Below are 23,946 nucleotides of genomic sequence, written 5' to 3'. Positions count from 1 at the left end.
TGGGTGAGTTATTTTGTTTCTGTGCCGGGTAAATACTGGCTGCTTTATTTTTACACTACAATATAGATCTCACTTTGAAGTAAAACCCCACCCAAGTCTAATTCTCTCTGCACATGTTACATCTGCCCCACCTGCAGTGCACATGGTTTGGTTCAGCTAAGCGCTCGCCACGCTTTGGGTTGTCATTCTTTGTGGGGTGGCGTTAACAATGGGGGGGGGGGGGGCATTTGACATACAAATTGCCCATCAGGGTGGGTATACAATCAAAAATCGGGTATGGGGGGCCATTTAACATTGGTTCCTATGTAAAATCGGGTCCATCGCATTGGTCGCATCGCATGCCATTATAATGGCATGCGATGGACCCGATTTTTACTTTGTCGGGAAAGCTGTTAAAAAGCCCGAAATCGGGTCAGTCAGGTCCCATCGCATACCTTAAGTTAAGGTATGCGATGGGACCTGACGGGCGCCGTGCTAGGAAACAAGTACCAAAAAAATAATATGGCGCGGGGTCCCCCCTCCTGCCCTGGGCTCAAAGAACCGGTCCTGGTTTAAAAAAATCACGGGGCAAAAGAAATAGAATCCCTTTGATTTCTTTTAAAACCAGTACCAGGCTCAAAATATGGGGGACAAAATGACTAAGGGTCCCCAGTATTTTGGCAATCAGCATTGGCCCCAAACAGCCAACAGGGTAATGCCACAGCCGGGGGAAATGTATTACACATAAATTCCCCAGCCAAAAGATTCAGCCCGGTGGCTGGTCAGCCCAGGCATGGACCCTGGAGGAGGGGGGACCCCCCAATAAAGTCCCCCACCCCTTCAGAGTGACCCCTGCCTAGTCTGAAGCCCACGGCTGTCCCCGATGCCCCTTGGGCGGTGGGCATTGGGCTGATAAATGGTTAAAATTAGAATAAACTATTGTGTATTGTTGTGGAACTACAAGTCCCAGCAAGCCTGCACCGCATGCAGGCAGTCCGGAACTGGTTGTGCTCAGGAGGGGGGACCCCATGCTGCTTTTGTTTTATTTTTAACTTTTACACATTTTGAAGACAGAACCATGCTTGGATCTCAATGATCTGTGCCCATGGTTCTGTTAAATTCACCTGTCAGAACCTGGTCTATTTTTTTTTTTTGCAATTTTTGGTAACGTTTACCAAAAATCGCACACCCTATTAAATTTGCGAGTTGTATACTTTTATAATGGGAAAACATCTGTATGTGAATTGAAGTGTGAGAAAAAATTAACAGGTCAAAATGTGCGATTTTTCATGGCAAAAAGTGTGATTTTTTTTGCGCAATTCGCATCCTATTAAATGTGCATATTCAGAAGTTTTTTGCAAAAAAAAATCGCAAAAGTCTAAAAATCACTCTATAAATCTCACTCATGATGTTTTATAACAAGCTGCATGTCAGTCACCATATAGTGTGCTACACCCGGTATAGAAATGAAGTCTTCTTGCGGTGGACTAGGGGCATAGAGTATTTAGAAAAGTTGCTATCTCTCTCACAAGTATGTAACACTGATAATTCTCTCACTTGTGTGATGCCTTGGTGCGGGTGTGATGCCTTGGTGCGGTTGGACTGTGCTGTCCTGGGGGTCCCATGTTTTGAACTTGAAGCTTAATGCTCAGAACCCAACTTATGAGGTCACCTGCCTATGGTTGATGAACCAATATTTTTTTATCTAAAATGTTATTAAGAACCTCAATTCTACTCCATGGTATCCTGAGTTTATTATAATTATTCTGATGTGCTGAGACCCAGAGTACAGAGTACTAAGCAGGGGAGATGTTTCCTCTGAATATTACAGATGATGTTGGCTTGGAAGCTCCTCCACGTGTTGTGTCCTTGTCAGTAACCCCTGGGAGCTTCCTGTTATGGGGACATCCCTCTCTCTGTGTTGCATCCTTGTCAATAACCTCTGGGAGCTTCCTGTTATGGGGACATCCCTCTCTCTGTGTTGTATCCTTGTCAATAACCTCTGGGAGCTTCCTGTTATGGGGACATCCCTCTCTCTGTGTTGTATCCTTGTCAATAACCTCTGGGAGCTTCCTGTTATGGGGACATCCCTCTCTCTGTGTGCAGAACATCAAGTTCCTCCTGGATCAGGAACCTGTCACTAGCAGGTAAATGATGGATGAGGAAGTGGCGTCCGGCAGCCAATACTGTCCTGGCAGAGACATAAATGGAATTCATTATTTATTTATTTATTAACAGTTTCTTATATAGCGCATACATAATCCATAGCGCTTTACATAGTGTAGTTGAACATTCACATCAGTCCCTGCGCTAGTGGAGCTTACAATCTATGTTCCCTACCACATGTACACGCACACACAGACATTCTATGGTTAATTTGTTGGGAGCCAATTAGCCTACCAGTATATTTTTGGATTGTGGGAGGAAACCGGAGTACCCGGAGGAAACCCACGCAAACATGGGGAGAATATACAAACTCCGCACAGTTAGAGCCATGGTGGGAATCAAACCCATGACCTCAGTGCTGTGAGGCAGTAATGCTAACCATTACACCATCCGTACTGCCCCGTATATATTACACATGGTGGGGATAGAACCCATGACCTCAGCGCTGTGAGGCAGTAATGTAACCATTACACCATCCGTACTGCCCCGTATATATAACACATGGTGGGGATAGAACCCATGACCTCAGCGCTGTGAGGCAGTAATGTAACCATTACACCATCCGTACTGCCCCGTATATATTACACATGGTGGGGATAGAACCCATGACCTCAGTGCTGTGAGGCAGTAATGTAACCATTACACCATCCGTACTGCCCCGTATATATAACACATGGTGGGGATAGAACCCATGACCTCAGCGCTGTGAGGCAGTAATGCTAACCATTACACCATCCGTACTGCCCCGTATATATAACACATGGTGGGGATAGAACCCATGACCTCAGAGCTGTGAGGCAGTAATATAACCATTACACCATCCGTACTGTCCCGTATATATAACACATGGGGGGATAGAACCCATGACCTCAGTGCTGTGAGGCAGTAATGCTAACCATTACACCATCCGTACTGTCCCGTATATATAACACATGGTGGGGATAGAACCCATGACCTCAGCGCTGTGAGGCAGTAATACTAACCATTATACCATCCATACTGCCCCATATATATAACACATGGTGGGGATAGAACCCATGACCTCAGTGCTGTGAGGCAGTAATGCTATAACCATTACACCATCCATACTGCCCCGTATATATAACACATGGTGGGAATAGAACCCATTACCTCAGCGCTGTGAGGCAGTAATGTAACCATTACACCATCCGTACTGCCCCATATATATATATAACACATGCTGGGAATAGAACCCATTACCTCAGCGCTGTGAGGCAGTAATGTAACCATTACACCATCCGTACTGCCCCATATATATATAACACATGCTGGGGATAGAACCCATGACCTCAGTGCTGTGAGGCAGTAATGCTAACCATTACACCATCCGTACTGCCCCGTATATATAACACATGGTGGGAATAGAACCCATGACCTCAGTGCTGTGAGGCATTAATACTAACCATTACACCATCCGTACTGCCCCGTATATATAACACATGGTGGGGATAGAACCCATGACCTCAGTGCTGTGAGGCAGTAATGCTAACCATTACACGGTCTGTACTGCCCCGTATATATAACACATGGTGGGGATAGAACCCATGACCTCAGCGCTGTGAGGCAGTAATGCTAACCATTACACCGTCCTTACTGCCCCGTATATATAACACATGGTGGGGATAGAACCCATGACCTCAGCGCTGTGAGGCAGTAATGCTAACCATTACACCATCCGTACTGCTCCGTATATATAACACATGGTGGGGATAGAACCCATGACCTCAGTGCTGTGAGGCAGTAATGTAACCATTACACCGTCCGTACTGCCCCGTGTATATAACACATGGTGGTGATAGAACCCATGACCTCAGTGCTGTGAGGCAGTAATGTAACCATTACACCGTCCGTACTGCCCCATATATATAACACATGGTGGGGATAGAACCCATGACCTCAGCGCTGTGAGGCAGTAATGCTAACCATTACACCATCCGTACTGCTCCGTATATATAACACATGGTGGGGATAGAACCCATGACCTCAGTGCTGTGAGGCAGTAATGTAACCATTACACCGTCCGTACTGCCCCGTGTATATAACACATGGTGGTGATAGAACCCATGACCTCAGTGCTGTGAGGCAGTAATGTAACCATTACACCGTCCGTACTGCCCCATATATATAACACATGGTGCGGATAGAACCCATGACCTCAGTGCTGTGAGGCAGTAATGTAACCATTACACCATCCGTACTGCCCTGTATATATAACACATGGTGGGAATAGAACCCATGACCTCAGCGCTGTGAGGCAGTAATGCTAACCATTACACCATCCTTACTGCCCCGTATATATATAACACATGGTGCGGATAGAACCCATGACCTCAGTGCTGTGAGGCAGTAATGTAACCATTACACCATCTGTACTGCCCTGTATATATAACACATGGTGGGAATAGAACCCATGACCTCAGCGCTGTGAGGCAGTAATGCTAACCATTACACCGTCCGTACTGCCCCGTATATATAACACATGGTGATGATAGAACCCATGACCTCAGCGCTGTGAGGCAGTAATGCTAACCATTACACCATCCGTACTGCCCGTATATATAACACATGGTGGGGATAGAACCCATGACCTCAGCGCTGTGAGGCAGTAATTCTAACCATTACACCATCCGTACTGCCCTCATTATGCAATGTATCATTATTGGGAGAAATAACTCCACAGAAATGATATTGTGACAGCTCCCATGGTCGCAGTTTCAGGACAGCTATACTGATAATGTCTATTTAATCTGATAGAATCGCTAATCACTGCTGCGTACCATCTCACAGAATGAGGCGTTAATGATCCCCATTCTGTCAGAGCAGCTGCCACCCTCTGCCAGCTCCTCACCACCGTGCTGATGGGGATGCTTGTGCGTCCCCATCAAATGGCGCTCCTGTCCGCCAGCCGGCGCCAGCTCAGGACATCTGGCGATCCTGCAGACTCCATCTGTATATCTATACCACATCTCTCTCTCTCTCACTATCTAATAAAAAAGAGAAAATACCCAGCGCAAATTATACTGGATCATGAAACGCGTTGGTAGTGGCCAGCTCTATCCAACATGGTGACTTCCTCTGGTTAAGTCCCTTTGATGTTCCAGCGTACCTTGGCAAAATGGCTGCTGGCCTGACAGACTTTGTTCCCTGACCGCGGCTGGATTACATCTACCATGCTTGAGTACTGCTGATATAAGGTACTTGGCAGGTGAGCTTTAAACCAGGAAGAAACACATGTCCACTTTAGCTATGATGTGTCAGCAGCTGCCAGGCTCTTGAGAGACAATTGTTAGTGTAGGACTTGCAGTGAGGTGGGGTCCCTTGGCGATGGGCTGCAAGCTTTAATGCATTGATCAATTCATGAACTAAAACCCCATTATTTATTTGATTAATTGTATACTAAGGTGAGTTAGTTCATTATGGTGAGCATGTGGTCACAGGCCACTTCACCCCAACCTGGGGATGGCGAGTGCTGCTTGCACCCCATTCGCAGGGATGGCGAGTGTTGTGGTACTCTGTATCTATCTATCTATCTATCTATCTCTATATATATATATATATATATATATATATATATATATATATATGGGAAACAATTGTAAGATGGCGCCCTTTAAGGTGACCTTACAAATTAGTTGAAACAAGCCTTCAAGTAATCCTTAAACTTTCCAAAAGTAAATAAAGTAAAGTCCATGAATTTTCAAGCGTTTATAAAAAGTCTCTTTTTTTCCACTCGGTATTGGTGGTTGGTTCAGACCATTAAAAGGTTCAAGATAGCAAACAAATATTCCCAACGCGTTTCGTCCCCACACGGGACTTCATCAGGGGTTCACTACAAACATATATAAAAAACATATTTTTAAAATACTGGTTTTGACAGTTTGTACAGGTTCAAGTAAAAAATCATATACATTTCATTCAAAGAACTTTGCTTTAAAATACATACGCAATGATTAATTTGGCTATCCTCATGAAATATTATTTAAAGAGAGGATTTAAAGGAATAGACAAGGGAACAGGTGATAAGGAACAGAGAACAAAAAACATCATGATCCAGGATGGTTTGTATATATCGGATTACATACCAGATTGTGTAAAAAATTACTTTCTGCAGCTTTCACAGAAGTTACTTTCAACAGATTTCGTAGATGGAGTAAATCCGCAATCGGAAGGTTCAATTTGATAATTAAATGTCACAATCTCTGGGATACCTAGTAGAATAATACAATTATTTTATTTTTTATTTTTAGACTGATGGAAAATAGACTCAGCTATCTGGATCCCTTATTTTAGTGGGGACTTGATCATTTTATTCTTATTGCAATATTTTCATCAAAAAGTTGTTTATTGCCTATTAAACCATAACAAAAAGGGAATTACTTACATAGTGACTCAGGCTAATTGCATACAGATGTTGAGTCCGTGTGTGAGCCTCTCAATATTCATACATGGTCTTGCCTACACATAAATACGGTATTAGAGTAGTTAAAGACGACAAATTGAACTATTCCCCCCATAGGGAGTTATATTAGCTGATCACATACATTCCGTACCTTAAAAGGTTAAAAGTCTGTAGACATCACCATTCTTGGTTTAAATCAGACAACTGATGTATCTTAAAGCCAGATAATATTCCTAGTAGGATATATTGTCTCTAATTGAACAAGAAAACAATAGGATAAGTATCATCTGCGGTCTCACATGTTTTAACATGCAGTGGGGTATGAGGGGGTATACTGTACATACCTATGCTTGATGAAGATACAGGTGTATTAACATGCAGTGGGGTATGAGGTGGTATACTGTACATACCTATGCTTGATGAAGATACAGGTGTATTAACATGCAGTGGGGTATGAGGGGGTATACTGTACATACCTATGCTTGATGAAGATACAGGTGTATTAACATGCAGTGGGGTATGAGGTGGTATACTGTACATACCTATGCTTGATGAAGATACAGGTGTATTAACATGCAGTGGGGTATGAGGTGGTATACTGTACATAACTATGCTTGATGAAGATACAGGTGTATTAACATGCAGTGGGGTATGAGGTGGTATACTGTACATACCTATGCTTGATGAAGATACAGGTGTATTAACATGCAGTGGGGTATGAGGGGGTATACTGTACATACCTATGCTTGATGAAGATACAGGTGTATTAACATGCAGTGGGGTATGATGTGGTATACTGTACATACCTATGCTTGATGAAGATACAGGTGTATTAACATGCAGTGGGGTATGAGGTGGTATACTGTACATACCTATGCTTGATGAAGATACAGGTGTATTAACATGCAGTGGGGTATGAGGGGGTATACTGTTCATACCAATGCTTGATGAAGATACAGGTGTATTAACATGCAGTGGGGTATGAGGTGGTATACTGTACATAACTATGCTTGATGAAGATACAGGTGTATTAACATGCAGTGGGGTATGAGGTGGTATACTGTACATACCTATGCTTGATGAAGATACAGGTGTATTAACATGCAGTGGGGTATGATGTGGTATACTGTACATACCTATGCTTGATGAAGATACAGGTGTATTAACATGCAGTGGGGTATGAGGTGGTATACTGTACATACCTATGCTTGATGAAGATACAGGTGTATTAACATGCAGTGGGGTATGAGGGGGTATACTGTACATACCTATGCTTGATGAAGATACAGGTGTATTAACATGCAGTGGGGTATGAGGGGGTATACTGTACATACCTATGCTTGATGAAGATACAGGTGTATTAACATGCAGTGGGGTATGAGGTGGTATACTGTACATACCCATGCTTGATGAAGATACAGGTGTATTAACATGCAGTGGGGTATGAGGGGGTATACTGTACATACCTATGCTTGATGAAGATACAGGTGTATTAACATGCAGTGGGGTATGAGGGGGTATACTGTACATACCTATGCTTGATGAAGATACAGGTGTATTAACATGCAGTGGGGTATGAGGGGGTATACTGTACATACCTATGCTTGATGAAGATACAGGTGTATTAACATGCAGTGGGGTATGAGGCGGTATACTGTACATACCTATGTTTGATGAAGATACAGGTGTATTAACATGCAGTGTGGAGTATGAGGTGGTATACTGTACATAGCTATGCTTGATGAAGATACAGGTGTATTAACATGCAGTGGGGTATGAGGGGGTATACTGTACATACCTATGCTTGATGAAGATACAGGTGTATTAACATGCAGTGGGGTATGAAGTGGTATACTGTACATACCTATGCTTGATGAAGATACAGGTGTATTAACATGCAGTGGGGTATGAGGTGTTATACATACCTATGCTTGATGAAGATACAGGTGTATTAACATGCAGTGGGGTATGAGGTGGTATACTGTACATACCTATGCTTGATGAAGATACAGGTGTATTAACATGCAGTGGGGTATGAGGGGGTATACTGTACATACCTATGCTTGATGAAGATACAGGTGTATTAACATGCAGTGGGGTATGAGGGGGTATACTGTACATACCTATGCTTGATGAAGATACAGGTGTATTAACATGCAGTGGGGTATGAGGGGGCATACTGTACATACCTATGCTTGATGAAGATACAGGTGTATTAACATGCAGTGGGGTATGAGGTGGTATACTGTACATAGCTATGCTTGATGAAGATACAGGTGTATTAACATGCAGTGGGGTATGAGGTGGTATACTGTACATACCTATGCTTGATGAAGATACAGGTGTATTAACATGCAGTGGGGTATGAGGTGGTATACTGTACATACCTATGCTTAATGAAGATACAGGTGTATAAACATGCAGTGGGGTATGAGGGGGTATACTGTACATACCTATGCTTGATGAAGATACAGGTGTATTAACATGCAGTGGGGTATGAGGTGGTATACTGTACATACTTATGCTTGATGAAGATACAGGTGTATTAACATGCAGTGTGGTATGAGGTGGTATACTGTACATACCTATGCTTGATGAAGATACAGGTGTATTAACATGCAGTGGGGTATGAGGGGGTATACTGTACATACCTATGCTTGATGAAGATACAGGTGTATTAACATGCAGTGGGGTATGAGGGGGTATACTGTACATACCTATGCTTGATGAAGATACAGGTGTATTAACATGCAGTGGAGTATGAGGTGGTATACTGTACATACCTATGCTTGATGAAGATACAGGTGTATTAACATGCAGTGGGGTATGAGGTGGTATACTGTACATACCTATGCTTGATGAAGATACAGGTGTATTAACATGCAGTGGGGTATGAGGGGGTATACTGTACATACCTATGCTTGATGAAGATACAGGTGTATTAACATGCAGTGGGGTATGAGGGGGTATACTGTACATACCTATGCTTGATGAAGATACAGGTGTATTAACATGCAGTGGGGTATGAGGTGGTATACTGTACATACCTATGCTTGATGAAGATACAGGTGTGTTAACATGCAGTGAGGTATGAGGGGGTATACTGTACATACCTATGCTTGATGAAGATACAGGTGTGTTAACATGCAGTGGGGTATGAGGGGGTATACTGTACATACCTATGCTTGATGAAGATACAGGTGTATTAACATGCAGTGGGGTATGAGGGGGTATACTGTACATACCTATGCTTGATGAAGATACAGGTGTATTAACATGCAGTGGGGTATGAGGTGGCATACTGTACATACCTATGCTTGATGAAGATACAGGTGTATTAACATGCAGTGGGGTATGAGGTGGCATACTGTACATACCTATGCTTGATGAAGATACAGGTGTATTAACATGCAGTGGGGTATGAGGGGGTATACTGTACATACCTATGCTTGATGAAGATACAGGTGTATTAACATGCAGTGGGGTATGAGGTGGTATACTGTACATACCTATGCTTGATGAAGATACAGGTGTATTAACATGCAGTGGGGTATAAGGGGGTATACTGTACATACCTATGCTTGATGAAGATACAGGTGTATTAACATGCAGTGGGGTATGAGGGGGTATACTGTACATACCTATGCTTGATGAAGATACAGGTGTATTAACATGCAGTGGGGTAGGAGGTGGTATACTGTACATACCTATGCTTGATGAAGATACAGGTGTATTAACATGCAGTGGGGTATGAGGGGGTATACTGTACATACCAATGCTTGATGAAGATACAGGTGTATTAACATGCAGTGGGGTATGAGGTGGTATACTGTACATACCTATGCTTGATGAAGATACAGGTGTATTAACATGCAGTGGGGTATGAGGGGGTATACTGTACATACCTATGCTTGATGAAGATACAGGTGTATTAACATGCAGTGGGGTATGAGGTGGCATACTGTACATACCTATGCTTGATGAAGATACAGGTGTATTAACATGCAGTGGGGTATGAAGTGGTATACTGTACATACCTATGCTTGATGAAGATACAGGTGTATTAACATGCAGTGGGGTATGAGGGGGTGTACTGTACATACCTATGCTTGATGAAGATACAGGTGTATTAACATGCAGTGGGGTATGAGGGGGTATACTGTACATACCTATGCTTGATGAAGATACAGGTGTATTAACATGCAGTGGGGTATGAGGGGGAATACTGTACATACCTATGCTTGATGAAGATACAGGTGTATTAACATGCAGTGGGGTATGAGGGGGTATACTGTACATACCAATGCTTGATGAAGATACAGGTGTATTAACATGCAGTGGGGTATGAGGGGGTATACTGTACATACCAATGCTTGATGAAGATACAGGTGTATTAACATGCAGTGGGGTATGAGGGGGTATACTTTACATACCTATGCTTGATAAAGATACAGGTGTATTAACATGCAGTGGGGTATGAGGTGGTATACTGTACATACCTATGCTTGATGAAGATACAGGTGTATTAACATGCAGTGGGGTATGAGGTGATATACTGTACATACCCATGCTTGATGAAGATACAGGTGTATTAACATGCAGTAGGGTATGAGGGGGTATACTGTACATACCCATGCTTGATGAAGATACAGGTGTATTAACATGCAGTGGAGTATGAGGTGGTATACTGTACATACCTATGCTTGATGGAGATACAGGTGTATTAACATGCAGTGGAGTATGAGGTGGTATACTGTACATACCTATGCTTGATGAAGATACAGGTGTATTAACATGCAGTGGGGTATGTGGGGGTATACTGTACATACCTATGCTTGATGAAGATACAGGTGTATTAACATGCAGTGGGGTATGAGGTGGTATACTGTACATACCTATGCTTGATGAAGATAAAGGTGTACTAACATGCAGTGGGGTATGAGGGGGTATACTGTACATACCTATGCTTGATGAAGATACAGGTGTATTAACATGCAGTGGGGTATGAGGTGGTATACTGTACATAGCTATGCTTGATGAAGATACAGGTGTATTAACATGCAGTGGGGTATGAGGGGGGTATACTGTACATACCTATGCTTGATGAAGATACAGGTGTATTAACATGCAGTGGGGTATGAGGGGGTATACTGTACATACCTATGCTTGATGAAGATACAGGTGTATTAACATGCAGTGGGGTATGAGGTGGTATACTGTACATACCTATGCTTGATGAAGATACAGGTGTATTAGCATGCAGTGGGGTATGAGGGGGTATACTGTACATACCTATGCTTGATGAAGATACAGGTGTATTAACATGCAGTGGGGTATGTGGTGTTATACTGTACATACCTATGCTTGATGAAGATACAGGTGTATTAACATGCAGTGGGGTATGAGGGGGTATACTGTACATACCTATGCTTGATGAAGATACAGGTGTATTAACATGCAGTGGGGTATGAGGGGGTATACTGTACATACCTATGCTTGATGAAGATACAGGTGTATTAACATGCAGTGGGGTATGAGGTGGTATACTGTACATACCTATGCTTGATGAAGATACAGGTGTATTAGCATGCAGTGGGGTATGAGGGGGTATACTGTACATACCTATGCTTGATGAAGATACAGGTGTATTAACATGCAGTGGGGTATGTGGTGTTATACTGTACATACCTATGCTTGATGAAGATACAGGTGTATTAACATGCAGTGGGGTATGAGGGGGTATACTGTACATACCTATGCTTGATGAAGATACAGGTGTATTAACATGCAGTGGGGTATGAGGGGGTATACTGTACATACCTATGCTTGATGAAGATACAGGTGTATTAACATGCAGTGGGGTATGAGGGGGTATACTGTACATACCTATGCTTGATGAAGATACAGGTGTATTAACATGCAGTGGGGTATGAGGGGGTATACTGTACATACCTATGCTTGATGAAGATACAGGTGTATTAACATGCAGTGGGGTATGAGGTGGTATACTGTACATACCTATGCTTGATGAAGATACAGGTGTATTAACATGCAGTGGGGTATGAGGGGGTATACTGTACATACCTATGCTTGATGAAGATACAGGTATTTTAACATGCAGTGGGGTATGAGGGGGTATACTGTACATACCTATGCTTGATGAAGATACAGGTGTATTAACATGCAGTGGGGTATGAGGGGGTATACTGTACATACCTATGCTTGATGAAGATACAGGTGTATTAACATGCAGTGGGGTATGAGGGGGTATACTGTACATACCTATGCTTGATGAAGATACAGGTGTATTAACATGCAGTGGGGTATGAGGGGGTATACTGTACATACCTATGCTTGATGAAGATACAGGTGTATTAACATGCAGTGGGGTATGAGGTGGTATACTGTACATACCTATGCTTGATGAAGATACAGGTGTATTAACATGCAGTGGGGTATGAGTGGGTATACTGTACATACCTATGCTTGATGAAGATACAGGTGTATTAACATGCAGTGGGGTATGAGGGGGTATACTGTACATACCTATGCTTGATGAAGATACAGGTGTTTTAACATGCAGTGGGGTATGAGGGGGTATACTGTACATACCTATGCTTGATGAAGATACAGGTGTATTAACATGCAGTGGGGTATGAGGGGGTATACTGTACATACCTATGCTTGATGAAGATACAGGTGTATTAACATGCAGTGGGGTATGAGGGGGTATACTGTACATACCTATGCTTGATGAAGATACAGGTGTATTAACATGCAGTGGGGTATGAGGGGGTATACTGTACATACCTATGCTTGATGAAGATACAGGTGTATTAACATGCAGTGTGGTATGAGGTGGTATACTGTACATACCTATGCTTGATGAAGATACAGGTGTATTAACATGCAGTGGGGTATGAGGGGGTATACTGTACATACCTATGCTTGATGAAGATACAGGTGTATTAACATGCAGTGGGGTATGAGGTGGTATACTGTACATACCTATGCTTGATGAAGATACAGGTGTATTAACATGCAGTGGGGTATGAGGGGGTATACTGTACATACCTATGCTTGATGAAGATACAGGTGTATTAACATGCAGTGGGGTATGAGGTGGTATACTGTACATACCTATGCTTGATGAAGATACAGGTGTATTAACATGCAGTGGGGTATGAGGTGTTATACTGTACATACCTATGCTTGATGAAGATACAGGTGTATAAACATACAGTGGGGTATGAGGTGGTATACTGTACATACCTATGCTTGATGAAGATACAGGTGTATTAACATGCAGTGGGGTATGAGGGGGTATACTGTACATACCTATGCTTGATGAAGATGCAGGTGTATTAACATGCAGTGGGGTATGAGGGGGTATACTGTACATACCTATGCTTGATGAAGATACAGGTGTATTAACATGCAGTGGGGTATGAGGTAATATACTGTACATACCTATGTTTGATGAAGATACAGGTGTATTAACATGCAGTGGGGTATGAGGTGGTATACTGTACATACCTATGCTTGATGAAGATACAGGTGTATTAACATGCAGTGGAGTATGAGGTGGTATACTGTACATACCTATGCTTGATGAAGATACAGGTGTATTAACATGCAGTGGAGTATGAGGTGGTATACTGTACATAGTTATGCTTGATGAAGATACAGGTGTATTAACATGCAGTGGGGTATGAGGTGGTATACTGTACATACCTATGCTTGATGAAGATACAGGTGTATTAACATGCAGTGGGGTATGAGGTGGTATACTGTACATACCTATGCTTGATGAAGATACAGGTGTATTAACATGCAGTGGGGTATGAGGTGGTATACTGTACATACCTATGCTTGATGAAGATACAGGTGTATTAACATGCAGTGGGGTATAAGGGGGTATACTGTACATACCTATGCTTGATGAAGATGCAGGTGTATTACCATGTAGTGGGGTATGAGGGGGTATACTGTACATACCTATGCTTGATGAAGATACAGGTGTATTAACATGCAGTGGGGTATGAGGTAATATACTGTACATACCTATGCTTGATGAAGATACAGGTGTATTAACATGCAGTGTGGAGTATGAGGTGGTATACTGTACATACCTATGCTTGATGAAGATACAGGTGTATTAACATGCAGTGGAGTATGAGGTGGTATACTGTACATACCTATGCTTGATGAAGATACAGGTGTATTAACATGCAGTGGGGTATGAGGTGTTATACATACCTATGCTTGATGAAGATACAGGTGTATTAACATGCAGTGGGGTATGAGGGGGTATACTGTACATACCTATGCTTGATGAAGATACAGGTGTATTAACATGCAGTGGGGTATGAGGTGGTATACTGTACATACCTATGCTTGATGAAGATACAGGTGTATTAACATGCAGTGGGGTATGTGGTGTTATACTGTACATACCTATGCTTGATGAAGATACAGGTGTATTAACATGCAGTGGGGTATGAGGTGGTATACTGTACATACCTATGCTTGATGAAAATACAGGTGTATTAACATGCAGTGGGGTATGAGGGGGTATACTGTACATACCTATGCTTGATGAAGATACAGGTGTATTAACATGCAGTGGGGTATGAGGGGGTATACTGTTCATACCAATGCTTGATGAAGATACAGGTGTATTAACATGCAGTGGGGTATGAGGTGGTATACTGTACATACCTATGCTTGATGAAGATACAGGTGTATTAACATGCAGTGGGGTATGAGGGGGTATACTGTACATACCTATGCTTGATGAAGATACAGGTGTATTAACATGCAGTGGGGTATGAGGTGGTATACTGTACATACCTATGCTTGATGAAGATACAGGTGTATTAACATGCAGTGGGGTATGAGGTGGTATACTGTACATACCTATGCTTGATGAAGATACAGGTGTATTAACATGCAGTGGGGTATGAGGGGGTATACTGTACATACCTATGCTTGATGAAGATACAGGTGTATCAACATGCAGTGGGGTATGAGGGGGTATACTGTACATACCTATGCTTGATGAAGATACAGGTGTATCAACATGCAGTGGGGTATGAGGGGGGTATACTGTACATACCTATGCTTGATGAAGATACAGGTGTATTAACATGCAGTGGGGTATGAGGGGGTATACTGTACATACCTATGCTTGATGAAGATACAGGTGTATTAACATGCAGTGGGGTATGAGGTGGTATACTGTACATACCTATGCTTGATGAAGATACAGGTGTATTAACATGCAGTGGGGTATGAGTGGGTATACTGTACATACCTATGCTTGATGAAGATACAGGTGTATTAACATGCAGTGGGGTATGAGGGGGTATACTGTACATACCTATGCTTGATGAAGATACAGGTGTTTTAACATGCAGTGGGGTATGAGGGGGTATACTGTACATACCTATGCTTGATGAAGATACAGGTGTATTAACATGCAGTGGGGTATGAGGGGGTATACTGTACATACCTATGCTTGATGAAGATACAGGTGTATTAACATGCAGTGGGGTATGAGGGGGTATACTGTACATACCTATGCTTGATGAAGATACAGGTGTATTAACATGCAGTGGGGTATGAGGTGGTATACTGTACATACCTATGCTTGATGAAGATACAGGTGTATTAACATGCAGTGTGGTATGAGGTGGTATACTGTACATACCTATGCTTGATGAAGATACAGGTGTATTAACATGCAGTGGGGTATGAGGGGGTATACTGTACATACCTATGCTTGATGAAGATACAGGTGTATTAACATGCAGTGGGGTATGAGGTGGTATACTGTACATACCTATGCTTGATGAAGATACAGGTGTATTAACATGCAGTGGGGTATGAGGTGGTATACTGTACATACCTATGCTTGATGAAGATACAGGTGTATTAACATGCAGTGTGGTATGAGGTGGTATACTGTACATACCTATGCTTGATGAAGATACAGGTGTATTAACATGCAGTGGGGTATGAGGTGGTATACTGTACATACCTATGCTTGATGAAGATACAGGTGTATTAACATGCAGTGGGGTATGAGGGGGTATACTGTACATACCTATGCTTGATGAAGATACAGGTGTATTAACATGCAGTGGGGTATGAGGTGGTATACTGTACATACCTATGCTTGATGAAGATACAGGTGTATTAACATGCAGTGGGGTATGAGGTGTTATACTGTACATACCTATGCTTGATGAAGATACAGGTGTATAAACATACAGTGGGGTATGAGGTGGTATACTGTACATACCTATGCTTGATGAAGATACAGGTGTATTAACATGCAGTGGGGTATGAGGGGGTATACTGTACATACCTATGCTTGATGAAGATGCAGGTGTATTAACATGCAGTGGGGTATGAGGGGGTATACTGTACATACCTATGCTTGATGAAGATACAGGTGTATTAACATGCAGTGGGGTATGAGGTAATATACTGTACATACCTATGTTTGATGAAGATACAGGTGTATTAACATGCAGTGGGGTATGAGGTGGTATACTGTACATACCTATGCTTGATGAAGATACAGGTGTATTAACATGCAGTGGAGTATGAGGTGGTATACTGTACATACCTATGCTTGATGAAGATACAGGTGTATTAACATGCAGTGGAGTATGAGGTGGTATACTGTACATAGTTATGCTTGATGAAGATACAGGTGTATTAACATGCAGTGGGGTATTAGGTGGTATACTGTACATACCTATGCTTGATGAAGATACAGGTGTATTAACATGCAGTGGGGTATGAGGTGGTATACTGTACATACCTATGCTTGATGAAGATACAGGTGTATTAACATGCAGTGGGGTATGAGGTGGTATACTGTACATACCTATGCTTGATGAAGATACAGGTGTATTAACATGCAGTGGGGTATAAGGGGGTATACTGTACATACCTATGCTTGATGAAGATGCAGGTGTATTACCATGTAGTGGGGTATGAGGGGGTATACTGTACATACCTATGCTTGATGAAGATACAGGTGTATTAACATGCAGTGGGGTATGAGGTAATATACTGTACATACCTATGCTTGATGAAGATACAGGTGTATTAACATGCAGTGTGGAGTATGAGGTGGTATACTGTACATACCTATGCTTGATGAAGATACAGGTGTATTAACATGCAGTGGAGTATGAGGTGGTATACTGTACATACCTATGCTTGATGAAGATACAGGTGTATTAACATGCAGTGGGGTATGAGGTGTTATACATACCTATGCTTGATGAAGATACAGGTGTATTAACATGCAGTGGGGTATGAGGGGGTATACTGTACATACCTATGCTTGATGAAGATACAGGTGTATTAACATGCAGTGGGGTATGAGGTGGTATACTGTACATACCTATGCTTGATGAAGATACAGGTGTATTAACATGCAGTGGGGTATGTGGTGTTATACTGTACATACCTATGCTTGATGAAGATACAGGTGTATTAACATGCAGTGGGGTATGAGGTGGTATACTGTACATACCTATGCTTGATGAAAATACAGGTGTATTAACATGCAGTGGGGTATGAGGGGGTATACTGTACATACCTATGCTTGATGAAGATACAGGTGTATTAACATGCAGTGGGGTATGAGGGGGTATACTGTTCATACCAATGCTTGATGAAGATACAGGTGTATTAACATGCAGTGGGGTATGAGGTGGTATACTGTACATACCTATGCTTGATGAAGATACAGGTGTATTAACATGCAGTGGGGTATGAGGGGGTATACTGTACATACCTATGCTTGATGAAGATACAGGTGTATTAACATGCAGTGGGGTATGAGGTGGTATACTGTACATACCTATGCTTGATGAAGATACAGGTGTATTAACATGCAGTGGGGTATGAGGTGGTATACTGTACATACCTATGCTTGATGAAGATACAGGTGTATTAACATGCAGTGGGGTATGAGGGGGTATACTGTACATACCTATGCTTGATGAAGATACAGGTGTATCAACATGCAGTGGGGTATGAGGGGGTATACTGTACATACCTATGCTTGATGAAGATACAGGTGTATCAACATGCAGTGGGGTATGAGGGGGGTATACTGTACATACCTATGCTTGATGAAGATACAGGTGTATTAACATGCAGTGGGGTATGAGGGGGTATACTGTACATACCAATGCTTGATGAAGATACAGGTGTATTACCATGCAGTGGGGTATGAGGGGGTATACTGTACATACCTATGCTTGATGAAGATACAGGTGTATTAACATGCAGTGGAGTATGAGGTGGTATACTGTACATACCTATGCTTGATGAAGATACAGGTGTATTAACATGCAGTGGGGTATGAGGGGGTATAGTGTACATACCTATGCTTGATGAAGATACAGGTGTATTAACATGCAGTGGGGTATGAGGGGGTATACTGTACATACCTATGCTTGATGAAGATACAGGTGTATTAACATGCAGTGGGGTATGAGGTGGTATACTGTACATACCTATGCTTGATGAAGATACAGGTGTATTAACATGCAGTGGGGTATGAGGGGGTATACTGTACATACCTATGCTTGATGAAGATACAGGTGTATTAACATGCAGTGGGGTATGAGGGGGTGTACTGTACATACCTATGCTTGATGAAGATACAGGTGTATTAACATGCAGTGTGGTATGAGGTGGTATACTGTACATACCTATGCTTGATGAAGATACAGGTGTATTAACATGCAGTGGGGTATGAGGGGGTATACTGTACATACCTATGCTTGATGAAGATACAGGTGTATTAACATGCAGTGGGGTATGAGGTGGTATACTGTACATACCTATGCTTGATGAAGATACAGGTGTATTAACATGCAGTGGGGTATGAGGTGGTATACTGTACATACCTATGCTTGATGAAGATACAGGTGTATTAACATGCAGTGGGGTATGAGGTGGTATACTGTACATACCTATGCTTGATGAAGATACAGGTGTATTAACATGCAGTGGGGTATGAGGTGGTATACTGTACATACCTATGCTTGATGAAGATACAGGTGTATTAACATGCAGTGGGGTATGAGGGGGTATACTGTACATACCTATGCTTGATGAAGATACAGGTGTATTAACATGCAGTGGGGTATGAGGGGGTATACTGTACATACCTATGCTTGATGAAGATACAGGTGTATTAACATGCAGTGGAGTATGAGGTGGTATACTGTACATACCTATGCTTGATGAAGACACAGGTGTATTAACATGCAGTGGGGTATGAGGTGGTATACTGTACATACCTATGCTTGATGAAGATACAGGTGGTTTAACATGCAGTGGGGTATGAGGGGGTATACTGTACATACCTATGCTTGATGAAGATACAGGTGTATTAACATGCAGTGGGGTATGAGGGGGTATACTGTACATACCTATGCTTGATGAAGATACAGGTGTATTAACATGCAGTGGGGTATGAGGTGTTATACTGTACATACCTATGCTTGATGAAGATACAGGTGTATTAACATGCAGTGGGGTATGAGGTGGTATACTGTACATACCTATGCTTGATGAAGATACAGGTGTATTAACATGCAGTGGGGTATGAGGGGGTGTACTGTACATACCTATGCTTGATGAAGATACAGGTGTATTAACATGCAGTGTGGTATGAGGTGGTATACTGTACATACCTATGCTTGATGAAGATACAGGTGTATTAACATGCAGTGGGGTATGAGGGGGTATACTGTACATACCTATGCTTGATGAAGATACAGGTGTATTAACATGCAGTGGGGTATGAGGTGGTATACTGTACATACCTATGCTTGATGAAGATACAGGTGTATTAACATGCAGTGGGGTATGAGGTGGTATACTGTACATACCCATGCTTGATGAAGATACAGGTGTATTAACATGCAGTGAGGTATGAGGGGGTATACTGTACATACCTATGCTTGATGAAGATACAGGTGTATTAACATGCAGTGGGGTATGAGGTGGTATACTGTACATACCTATGCTTGATGAAGATACAGGTGTATTAACATGCAGTGGGGTATGAGGTGGTATACTGTACATACCTATGCTTGATGAAGATACAGGTGTATTAACATGCAGTGGGGTATGAGGGGGTATACTGTACATACCTATGCTTGATGAAGATACAGGTGTATTAACATGCAGTGGGGTATGAGGTGGTATACTGTACATACCTATGCTTGATGAAGATACAGGTGTATTAACATGCAGTGGGGTATGAGGTGGTATACTGTACATACCTATGCTTGATGAAGATACAGGTGTATTAACATGCAGTGGGGTATGATGGGTATACTGTACATACCTATGCTTGATGAAGATACAGGTGTATTAACATGCAGTGGGGTATGAGGGGGTATACTTTACATAGCTATGCTTGATGAAGATACAGGTGTATTAACATGCAGTGGGGTATGAGGGGGTATACTTTACATAGCTATGCTTGATGAAGATACAGGTGTATTAACATGCAGTGGAGTATGAGGGGGTATACTGTACATACCTATGCTTGATGAAGATACAGGTGTATTCTGCACACAATCTGAGTGACTCAGGGTCATTATTTATTTGATTAATTGTATACTAAGGTGAGTTAGTTCATTATGGTGAGCATGTGGTCACAGGCCACTTCACCCCAACCTGGGGATGGCGAGTGCTGCTTGCACCCCATTCGCAGGGATGGCGAGTGTTGTGGTACTCTGTATCTATCTATCTATCTATCTATATACACAGTTCCTAGTTCTGGCACTCGCTATAATGAATCAATAGCTTGCCTGTTGCCATCTGCCGAAAGGGAAAACTCTCTGTAGTCACCCACACAGCCACGTACTTGCAGCGGCACTCAGGACCAATGAAGAAACACATAGGGGCAGCCCAATGTATGCCAACGTTTCAATAAGCCTTTACTTATTTTCCTCAGGGCCCTGAGGAAAATAAGTAAAAGCTTATTGAAACGTTGGCATACATTGGGCTGCCCCTGTGTTTTTCTTTATTGGTCCTGAGTGCCGCTGCAAGTATGTGGCTATCTATCTATCTATATATATATATATATATATATATATATATATATATATATATATATATATATATATATAGCTTAAGGGTTGCGGCCTGGCACTCCCCCATCTCTTCAGCTGCCCCGGTGCCCTCACAGATAAATGGGTAGTAGACGAAATGAACAGCGGCACTCAGAGGTCTTTTCCTAAAGTGTATTCACAAATGAAAAAGCTGACGTTTCGGAGCTCTAGCTTCTTTATCAAAGCGTGTAGGTGAGACGAGGTGAGGTCTCACCTACACGCTTTGTTAATCACCACCATCTATCAGAAGCCTACAGACAGGAACAATCTCCTAATAGCTTCGAGTCACCACCCGCCAGCGCTCAAAAAGGGCTTACCCTTTTCACAATTCCTAAGGGTACGCCGAATATGCAGCTCCGATACAGATGCTAAGGTCAAAATGGACCTGATGATGCGCAAATTCATACTTAGGGGATACAACTTCGAGCAACTCACATTGGCAAAACAAAAAGCCCTTAGTATTCCCAGAGCTGAAACATTGAAAACGGACGTTGCCCGCAAGTCACACTTGAACCGTATACCGTTCATTAACATTCTCCACTCGCAGTAAGGAAATTGTTGACACTGCAAAAAGATTCTGGCCCCTTGTATCGGAGGATCCAGATCTACCACAGTTGCAATCTGCAACCATCCTGCCCTGCTACAAGACAGGGAGGAATTTACGGGACTATTTAGTCAAAAGTGACGTATCAGGTATGGGGATGACAACAAAGACCCACTTCATGACTAAAATACCTGGAAAATACCAATGTATTGGATGTGCCACTTGCCGTCACTTGGAGACTGGCAGCGCCTTTAGACACCCCCAATCTGGTTGCATAATTAAAATACACCAAGTACTCAGTTGCAGTAGCCGCTTCGTTGTGTATGCCATCAGATGCCCGTGTGGGCTAGTATATGTGGGTAAAACCACACGTACCTTCAAGGAACACATAGCTGCCCACAGATCCTCTATCAAATTGGCCCTTGAGGGAGCAGTATGTGACCAGCCCGTGGCTCGCCACATTAAAGAACACAGACACACTCTCCCTTCACTGCGGTATTGGATGATAGAACAGGTAGAGAGGAGGAGATCGCAATAAACTGCTTTTTCAAAGAGAGGCCGCCTGGATCTACAAACTAAACACCATTGCTTAGGACTGAATGAATACCTGTCCCTGAGCTGCTTCCTATAATCCTAACATCACCCCTCTGCTCAGTCATCGCTTCATTGTAACCACTTTCATGCATTGACTTCTAGCTGCACTCATGTCTCATTGTGTCGTAGTCACACAGATTGTCCACATTCATGCTTTTCATTATGCCATTGATTACCCATGTACTTTGATACTCATTGTTTATCTGTTTGATTATATGCCATTGATTATGTACACTTTGGGCATCTTACCCCCAGTACCTATGCGGCTCTGATTCAGATTTTCACTTTGTTATCACAGGTCCCTATGGCAACACGCTCCGGCTGATGCGGGGCGCGGCGCTGATGACGTCACCCCTGGTCAACGGGACTGGGACGCTGGGGATCATGGTGGAGGTGCACGGTGTGGGGAGCTTACTTAGGTAAGTGTTTCATTGTCTGTTATTTGTACTCTGAAGAAGGAAGTAAAAATTCCGAAACTGTCAGCACCCAAGCTGTACGGTGTCAGCTTGTCTTTATTTGTTACCCAGTCGAATGCCGCCAGCACCGCCAACTTTCCTGCATATCTCTACTTTTGGAGGGTACTGGGAGCCATTGCCATATGTACCTCAGAGTGCCGGTCGCTCACCACCATATATATATAGATAGATACAGAAGTACCAACACACTCGCCATTCCTAAGAATGGGGTGCAAACAGCACCCACTTCCCAAGATGGGGTGCGGTGGCCTGTGACCACACACTCTAGTAAATACAAACACAGGGGGCCCAGCACTCACTACAACAAACTAACTCACCTTAACATTCAAATAATCAATAAATAAATAATGGGGTTTTAGTTCATGAATTGATCAATGCATTTAAGCTTGCAGCCCATCGCCAAGGGACCCCATTTCACTGCAAGTATCTATCTATCTATCTATCTATATACAGGGCTATTTTTGTGCAGGCTCCATCAGGAACTGAGGCCCTTATTCTAGTTCACTCTTTCTGACAAAATATTTCTTAGAAGGACAAAACCATGTGCACTGCAGGTGAGGCAGGTGTTACTTGTGCAGAGATAATTAGATTTGGGTGGGG

At 42.5% G+C, this 23,946-nt stretch overlaps 1 long non-coding RNA gene across 2 annotated transcripts in view; it reads right to left on the bottom strand.

The window, feature by feature from the left end:
* Positions 1 to 1,710: 1,710 nt before the first annotated feature.
* LOC146058352 (uncharacterized) overlaps positions 1,711 to 23,946 on the bottom strand; it is a 31,660-nt gene continuing 9,424 nt past the window's right edge. The window contains exons 2-5 of one of the 2 annotated variants that reach the window (XR_014469855.1): positions 6,717 to 6,817; positions 6,548 to 6,621; positions 6,249 to 6,374; positions 1,711 to 2,170 (exon numbers count right to left, since the gene is read on the bottom strand). This is a non-coding gene — a long non-coding RNA (uncharacterized LOC146058352). Of the gene's footprint in view, positions 2,171 to 2,885; positions 5,996 to 6,248; positions 6,375 to 6,547; positions 6,622 to 6,716; positions 6,818 to 23,946 lie in introns of those variants that run through there. The other variant, XR_014469854.1, reaches the window with a different exon arrangement.

The sequence above is a fragment of the Crinia signifera genome, chromosome 2 (genome assembly GCF_055691185.1).
Source record: "Crinia signifera chromosome 2, ASM5569118v1, whole genome shotgun sequence".
In the NCBI taxonomy this organism is placed as follows: domain Eukaryota; kingdom Metazoa; phylum Chordata; class Amphibia; order Anura; family Myobatrachidae; genus Crinia; species Crinia signifera.
Note: the sequence above shows the minus strand (reverse complement) of the source record. Positions and strands in the feature narration are given on the sequence as shown.